This window comes from Pectinophora gossypiella, unplaced genomic scaffold (genome assembly GCF_024362695.1).
Source record: "Pectinophora gossypiella unplaced genomic scaffold, ilPecGoss1.1 Pgos_35, whole genome shotgun sequence".
NCBI classification, from domain to species: Eukaryota; Metazoa; Arthropoda; class Insecta; order Lepidoptera; family Gelechiidae; genus Pectinophora; species Pectinophora gossypiella.
In genome coordinates this window covers 627,897-635,721 of record NW_026063245.1, presented here as the reverse complement: position 1 = coordinate 635,721, position 7,825 = coordinate 627,897, and the positions used below count along the sequence as shown (strand labels likewise).

Below are 7,825 nucleotides of genomic sequence, written 5' to 3'. Positions count from 1 at the left end.
AACGCTAGTAGATAGCTAGAACATAGACCAACTATTTTTTATACTTTTATTTCCATGTTTGGTTTGTCACTTGAGGAATCGAAGATAAACCATTGAATTGTCGGGGCTTACCTACCCATGTTGAAACTCAAGATTAGACTAATGCTGAGAAACAATAGACTATTATGTCAAATTGATTATTATAAAATAATGAGAGTACAAATTCTGAAGAAATAACCGACAATTCAAAACCTAAAAGCCTCTGTTCTATTAATCAACCTCAACTGTGCTAGAAATCAAAGTATTAATAGTATGTAATGTCAGAGATTACTTTCAAAAGAGATAACTGTACACAAGACATGGTTAAGAATACTGCTATTAAATTCTGTCAACCAACATCATAAAATTCAAATAGCACATAAATAATAATGAATAACATTGCCCGAAGAGTGAGTAAACGAGATAGCAACAGGATCTGTGGAACAGAGACAACAGTATCAGCAGGCAGCCCCACAGCCAACAGCATGAACAGAAAGCCCACAAGGAACAGTATCAGCAGGCCGCCCCACAGCCAGCAATAAAAGCAGTGATGCATCCAGTCATGATCAGCAGTGCCATAACCAGCAGTACCAGCAGCCCTACAGCCAGCAGTAGTAGCAGAGCTACAACCAGATGTATTAGCAGTCTCACAGCCATTAGTATCAACAGTGGCCCAGGCAGCAAGGCCGTTTAAGAATAGTACCTCATGAGGAGGAAGAATTCCCTATAAAGTTATAATGGGAAAATTTGCACAAGCAAATATACCTACCTTTATGATATTTACTTTTTCAAAATTTTGGTAAAATTAATTCCGAATGTCTATCACTAAAAGTTTTAGCATTATCATTAAGACATGGGATTCAAATCCTGTCTTTGTTAATCAGGAATAACAATACTAATTCTCAGTATAAATTGAGGTACCTACCTGATAATATTATAACTTCAATGAAAATTTCCTTTAAGTATTACATTCGAAATTGTAAAATATTGATACCTAGTTCGGTTAGATAGAATAGTTGCCCTCTTTATTATTAACTCATAGGTGAAAAGGAGGGAAAAATAGTTCATTATTAACATATAACTTACATCACCATTAGCGTTTTCTCTAAATTATGTTGTTGTAGATTTATTATGTTGTTGCTGATCAGCCCAAAACACAGTTTACAATTAATATAAAAATTACAACAATAATGTCCCTCCACTTAATCAATCGGAACCAAACTGCAGTGGAGAAGTAACAATAATATTTTCATGATAAATATATGTTTATCCTATTTTTCGGTTAGTGTTGTAACGTAAATCAGGCAGGTCCCTTCACTAAATAACCTGACATATTAAATCTTCAGGATGGGTACGAGAAGTGAATCCCTGTGCAAACAACAGGATCATGTTAAGTTAGGTTAAAGGAAAGGATGATTTTTACGAACGATGATAATATACCTACACGACCGATAATCAATAAATTAATGTTATCCTTATATGTAACTACATACCTAAGGGTAAAATATGTTTTATTCATTTATTTATTTTTTCAAGTAAATGATAGGACGTTACTATTACTGTCCTAAAAACAAATTCAATAATTATTACACTTAAGAGATAGCTGCGTAAACAATGTTACGTGTGTTAATGTGTTGTGTAAATAGGAAAAAAAAATCCACAACAAGTTATATTTATTATTACCACATAAAAAAATATACTAAATGTTATTACCAAGCCCATATGGTCGATATTAGGTAATACACAATAACGTGGGCTCAGGTAATCTATTTTAATAAAAACAAAATCTTAATTATTCCGAAGATAATTATCACACAAGTACATAATGTAAATGCATTTCCCCTCTTTATACTTTCAGCCTCATTTAACAATATCTTATAATAAAGAGGAAAGTTTAGTTCAGTGGTTCTGAATATTTTAATGAAAAAGGTCATTTGAATAAATGTATCGAAATTCTTACTTGCACTTATATTTGTATTTTCTCTAATCAATTTGACATGTTGTCTTAGGATTCATTTAACTACTCAATGTCGACAACAATTGCCAACTTAGCACAGGATGTTATAATCAATCTTGTGTCTGGGTGCCCTCGTCATTACCCGTTCTTCTTTATGTATTTCTTCTTCTTTTATGTATGTAAACAAATAATGTGTAACTTTGATAATTATTGTAGCCCTTGGTGTGCCAATGAAAAATGAGTGTTATACTATATGATGAAGTCTCACAGTCCTTTCGACTATAACTATCGTTGTTGTTCAAGAGCTTCGGAAATGTGCTCTATGGTGAGGTCCCTGTGAGGCTCTTATAGCCAATCTTGATGTTGAGCTCCATCAGAAATTTGTTCTTGTGTAGTTCTTTTGTTGTGAAATTGATAGTAATGTGAAATAGGTATTTAATATACTTTTAAACTATGTATCTATTCTAGTACAGTATAGTATAACCATATATAACATACATAATATCGATTCCATTCTTGAGAACTGGTGAAACTTGTTTAGCGAACAGTTATTATTCTTATTGTTTTTTACATGATAATATCAAAACGTTTGGTGGAACGCCGCGCTGAGTTTATCAGGAGACGGCTGTGCCTCTGACTGCCTTTATTGGGATTAAAGTCATGGGCAGCTTAATTAGCTTTTGTGATAACAATGTATGTACTTTATTCATTAGTGAATAATCATATTATTGGTACTCGTTTCAATTTAAATGTTTCATTCCCAACTAAACTTTGAACATCTACACTGTTAAAAACCTCTCGAACAAGGAGCGAGTATAATTATGAGATTAAACGAACTTACCTGTAAGTGAAGTTCTATCTCAATTATACGAAAGCTCCTTGTTCGAGAGGACAAGATAAAAATGGCATGGACATGATACGGTACGTGTATTTATTTTTTTCTGATTAATTTCTTACCAATAAGGTATAATACAATACACAATATACTGTATTGCATAAAGTATCTAAGGAACATACAATCAAATGACACTGTTATTATAAAGTTATTTATTTTTAGGTGTCAGATGCTGATCGACTTTGTCATAATTAACTCATACTAAGCAACAACAACAATAACAACTGCTGAAGAATGTTCCAGTCTGAGAGTTGGACACAATTGTATCTGTATAAGTTGTGAAATATCTTTGGGAAGGCACTCAGGAAGACAAAATTACAGGCCAGAGACTTATGGAAAGAATTGAAAGTGATATTATATGTATAGAAAAAGAAATGTCTCCGAGACAGGTAATAAAGTTATTTTGTGTGAGAGCCGTTTAAATAGTTTTATGTATTTAAAACACATAATAACGGGTTCTTACCATGTTTAAAGCAGGGATATGAAACTCCCGATATTTCGACACTGTGAATCAGTCATCCCGTGATCATGGCACTTGCAACAGTGTCGAAATATCAGGAGTTTCATATCCCTGCTTAAAATGTGGTAAAAACCTGTTATTATGTATTTTAATTATGATAATAACCATGTAAACTTAAAACAGTTTTATGTATTACCTATTTCAATCATAATTGTTATAAGGAAATAATTATGATTGAAACATTGTTCTAATTTCAATTTAATGTTATCCCTACACGTTAAATAATATTGTGCTTTTCATTATTGTAGGTATAAGGTGTGCCTAATTTGTATTTATTGGTTCCATATGGACGTCAAAACTACAATTATGTTTTAAGAATAGTCATATTTCCTTTCAGATTTCTGTTGGATGCTCGTGCATGTCTTGTTTGCAGGATGAACTCACCTCAAAAGCATTAATCTTTCGAACGCCGGAACGCGGATCTCGACCAGACACAATGTAAAATCTATTGTGTCTGGTATCTCGGCATATGAGAGGTTAATATCTAGTGAATGTTAAAGCTGTATTAAGTATACCGTTGCATTGTATGTAGTTAGTAGCTATTTATGTTCAGAGATGTCGTCAAACTCAAAATCATTTTATATTATCTTATAATTAAATTGATAAAAAGCTAACCATGTGTATTTTAATGTTATTATTAAGTTTATACCTACCTACCTACCTACTTACTAATTGGTAATATGTAACCATCCATACTAATATTATAAATGCGAAAGTAACTCTGTCTGTCTGTCTGTCTGTCTGTCTGTCTGTCTGTCTGTTACTCTTTCACGCCTAAACGGCTCAACGGATTTTGATGAAATTTGGTATGGTGATAGATGATAACCTAGAAATGGTCATAGGCTATAAATAATCACGCCATCGTTCTTAGGGGGTAGGCAGTTGGCAGATAACTAAATTGATTTAGTGATTTGTAGTCGTTTTTGTTGGGACTTTTGCTCTTTCACGTCTAAACGGCTGAACGGATTTTAATGAAATTTAGTAAGGTAATAGTTGGTTATCTAAAAACGGTTGTACGATCAAATTGATCACGTCATCGTACTTAGGGGGTAGGAAGTAGGCAGAAAACTGAATTGAGTTAGTGATTTTTTTATGGTTTTTGCTGGGAGTTTTGTCTATCATGCCTAAACGGCTCAACGGATTTTGATGAAATTTAGTTAGCTGATAGATAGTAATCTAGAAAAGGATATGGCCTATTAATATTTATGCTATCGTACTTAAGGCGTAGGCAGTAGACAGAAAACTAGGTTAGTGATTTTTAATTGTTTGTTTTAAAAGTTTGCCTCATTCACGCCTTAACGTCTGAACGGAATTTTATAAGACTTGGTTAATTTAAAGATAGGATCTTAGGCACGGACACAGGCTACTTTTTATGGCGGGAAAATACCTCATTCCCGCGGAAATCTAGATTTCGTGATCGTGTCAAGAAGCGCATGACGCCATAGCTACTGGAATGATTTCAATGTTTTTTTTTAAACTGAGTGACCTCAAGTTAGTATTTGATCACTTTTCTAACTTAGAGGGTAGGTAGGCGCCATAATTTAGGGAATTTATGATAAAATTTTGATGCAACTGTCTTTATTAAACAGTTATATCTCATTCCTACAGGAACCTACACATAGCTATAGCTAGCTATCTATTAACATTAAAACTCTTTCTAGAATCACATTACGCCAATTAATTGATCTGATTTGTATAAGTTTTTTTATTCAACTAACTATTACATTACATACAGATAAAATCTAATTACTTACACCACATAATTAATATAGTACTACATGACTAGCTACGCTTTAAACTTGAGGAGGTAATTCGATAGACATTTATACGAACTTTAAGCCCAGTAATCAATCATAGTAATAAGGTAATACTCATTTTAGACAAAGAAACGGATAGGTAATCAGTTCGTCAACGAAATTATAACACCTACACTTAGTTTGTTTACTATTTAACGAGGGAAAATAATCCTTACTAATATTATAAATGCGAAAGTAACTCTGTCTGTCTGTCTGTCTGTTACGCTTTCCCGCTAAAACCTCTCAACCGATTTTGATTAAATTTGGCACAGACAATCTTTAGACCCTGAGAAAGAAAATAGGATACCTTTTATTGCGAAAAGAAGGGACGAAGAGATTGAAATAGGGGTTGAAAGTTTGTATGGGATATTTTAATTTTAAAATATAAATCCATGAAACTTTATATTTAAGCACTTGATAAAAAATAATTAAACATTTGTTCTAGCGTTGCTGAAATTTCGACCAGTGAGGGGGTGAAATGAGGGTTGAAAGTTTGTATGGGAGTTCGTCATTTTTGGGGATAAAACCACGAAACTTTATATTTAGGAACTTGATAAGAAATAAAAAAACAATTTGTTAAAGCGTTTTTGAAAATTCGATCTTTGAGGGGATGAAATAGGTGTTGAAATTTTTTATGAGGTTCGTCATTTTTCAAGATAAAAATATTAAATTTTGTGTTTAGGCACTAAATAACAAACAAAAAATCGTTTGTTCAAGCATTTTGAAATTTTTACCAGTATGGGGGTGAAATACGGGTTGAATGTTTGTATGGGTATTCGTCATTTTTGAAGATAAAACCATGAAACTTGGTACGTAGGTCTCTTAGGATGTGCAGAGTTTTTCAACAAACGGATTTTCCGAAATTCGAACGGAACGGAACGGATTCGGAACGGGAACTACGAAGCCAAACTTTTTGTATACAAAATATTAACCACTGAACCTAGGAACATGATATTTAGTAGTTTTGGGTGTATCAAGTTAAAAAAATTTGGCTTTTGTAGATAAAGTTCCTTTTAACGAATACTCTGCATCGCCGCCACTGCCGTCGGTCGTCGTTCGTCGTCGCGCACATTCGCCGAAGTGTGGCGGCAGTCAACGGCGCTGTCTTGTGGTGGGGGAGCGCACGTGGTGTATACGTGGCCTGCTCGCGAGTGTCGAGTCCAAACAATTTCTACATTTTAACAAATAATAACAAAATAGCAAACGTTGTGTACAAAAAAGTTTTAAATTAGGTCATTTTAAAATATTTTTACCGACTTCAAAAAAGGAGGAGGTTCTCAATTCGACCGTATATTTTTTTTTTTTTTTTTTTTTTTTTTTTTTTTTTTTTTTTATGTTTGTTCGGGCATATCTTCGTCGTATATGAACCGATTTTGATAATTCTTTTTTTGTTTGAAAGGAGATATACCCAAGGGGGTCCCATGTCAAGGAAGTCAGGATCTGATGATGGAAGACCAGAGAAATCGAGGGGAATTTTCAAAAATCGTAGGAGCGACTAGTGCGTTTGTAAAGTCATATTGATCGGATCGATCTTTAGGCTTCGGGAAAACTTCCCGGCCTTCGAAAACTGGTCAGCATCAGGGAGATACCCTATGGCCTGGCAAAACTATACAACCTGGAGCAATTTTTCTTTCACGAAACGTATTTAAATCTTGATCAAATCCAATCGCCGGTGCAAAAAAACAAAATGGCGGAAAAAAAAGATGGCCGCCATACAAAATTTTGTCGATTTTGGAAGAAGCCCGTTTGGGTAAAAATAATGTATGGGGCGCTTACTCAAAACGTCATGTAGAGTACGGAAATACTTTCTGATCACCAAAAACTGCTCCGCATCAGAGAGATACTCTACGGCCTGGCAAAACTATCGCACGTGAACCAATATTTCTTTCAGAGCACTTATTTAAATCTTGGTCAAATTCCATAGCGCGTAAAAAAAAACAAAATGGCGGAAAAACAAGATGGCCGCCAATTTTGTTTTTTCAGAAAATGTCTCGGGATATAAAATATATATCGGGGTTGTGGTCGGATCGTCATGTTAAGTATGGAAATACTTCCCGATTTAAGAAAACTGCTCCCAATCAGGGAGACATCCTACGGCCTGGCAAACCTATTGCACCTGGATTTTGTTTGTTTCCACGACACCCATTTAAATCTTGGTCAAATTCTGTCGCCGGTGAAAAAGAACAAAGTGGCGGAAAAACAAGATGGCCGCCATACGAAGAGGGACAGTTTCGAATAAACAGGACACGCGAGCTGCTTTAGCAGCGAGCGAACCACGCGAAATCTACTGTATCTATATGTATGCGTGAGTGTGTATGATAGCAGCTTCCACTGACAACCACATGTGTGTATGTACACATACACATGTGTGTGTGTGTGCGTGTGTGTGCGCGCGCGCGCGCGTGTGTGTGTGTGTGTGTGTGTGTGTGTGTGTGTGTGTGTGTGTGTGCGTGTGTCTGTGTGTGTGCGTGTGTACGTGCGCGTGTGCTCGTGTGCGTTAGCGCGTGTGTGAGTGTGTGTGTGTAAACATGTTCATCAATAATAATTGTGATCACTACTAATAATATATTATATTATTATATATGAATATAAATCAGAAAATCTGTCTGTCTGCATCCTTGCTCGGCTGCATCTTGCTA

At 34.8% G+C, this 7,825-nt stretch overlaps 1 long non-coding RNA gene across 1 annotated transcript; it reads left to right on the top strand.

The window, feature by feature from the left end:
• Positions 1–2,869: 2,869 nt before the first annotated feature.
• LOC126381085 (uncharacterized) lies at positions 2,870–3,874 on the top strand. Its single transcript, XR_007568670.1, has 3 exons — positions 2,870–2,896; positions 3,033–3,259; positions 3,728–3,874. It is a non-coding gene; the product is annotated as an uncharacterized LOC126381085 (long non-coding RNA).
• The last annotated feature ends 3,951 nt before the right edge of the window (positions 3,875–7,825 follow it).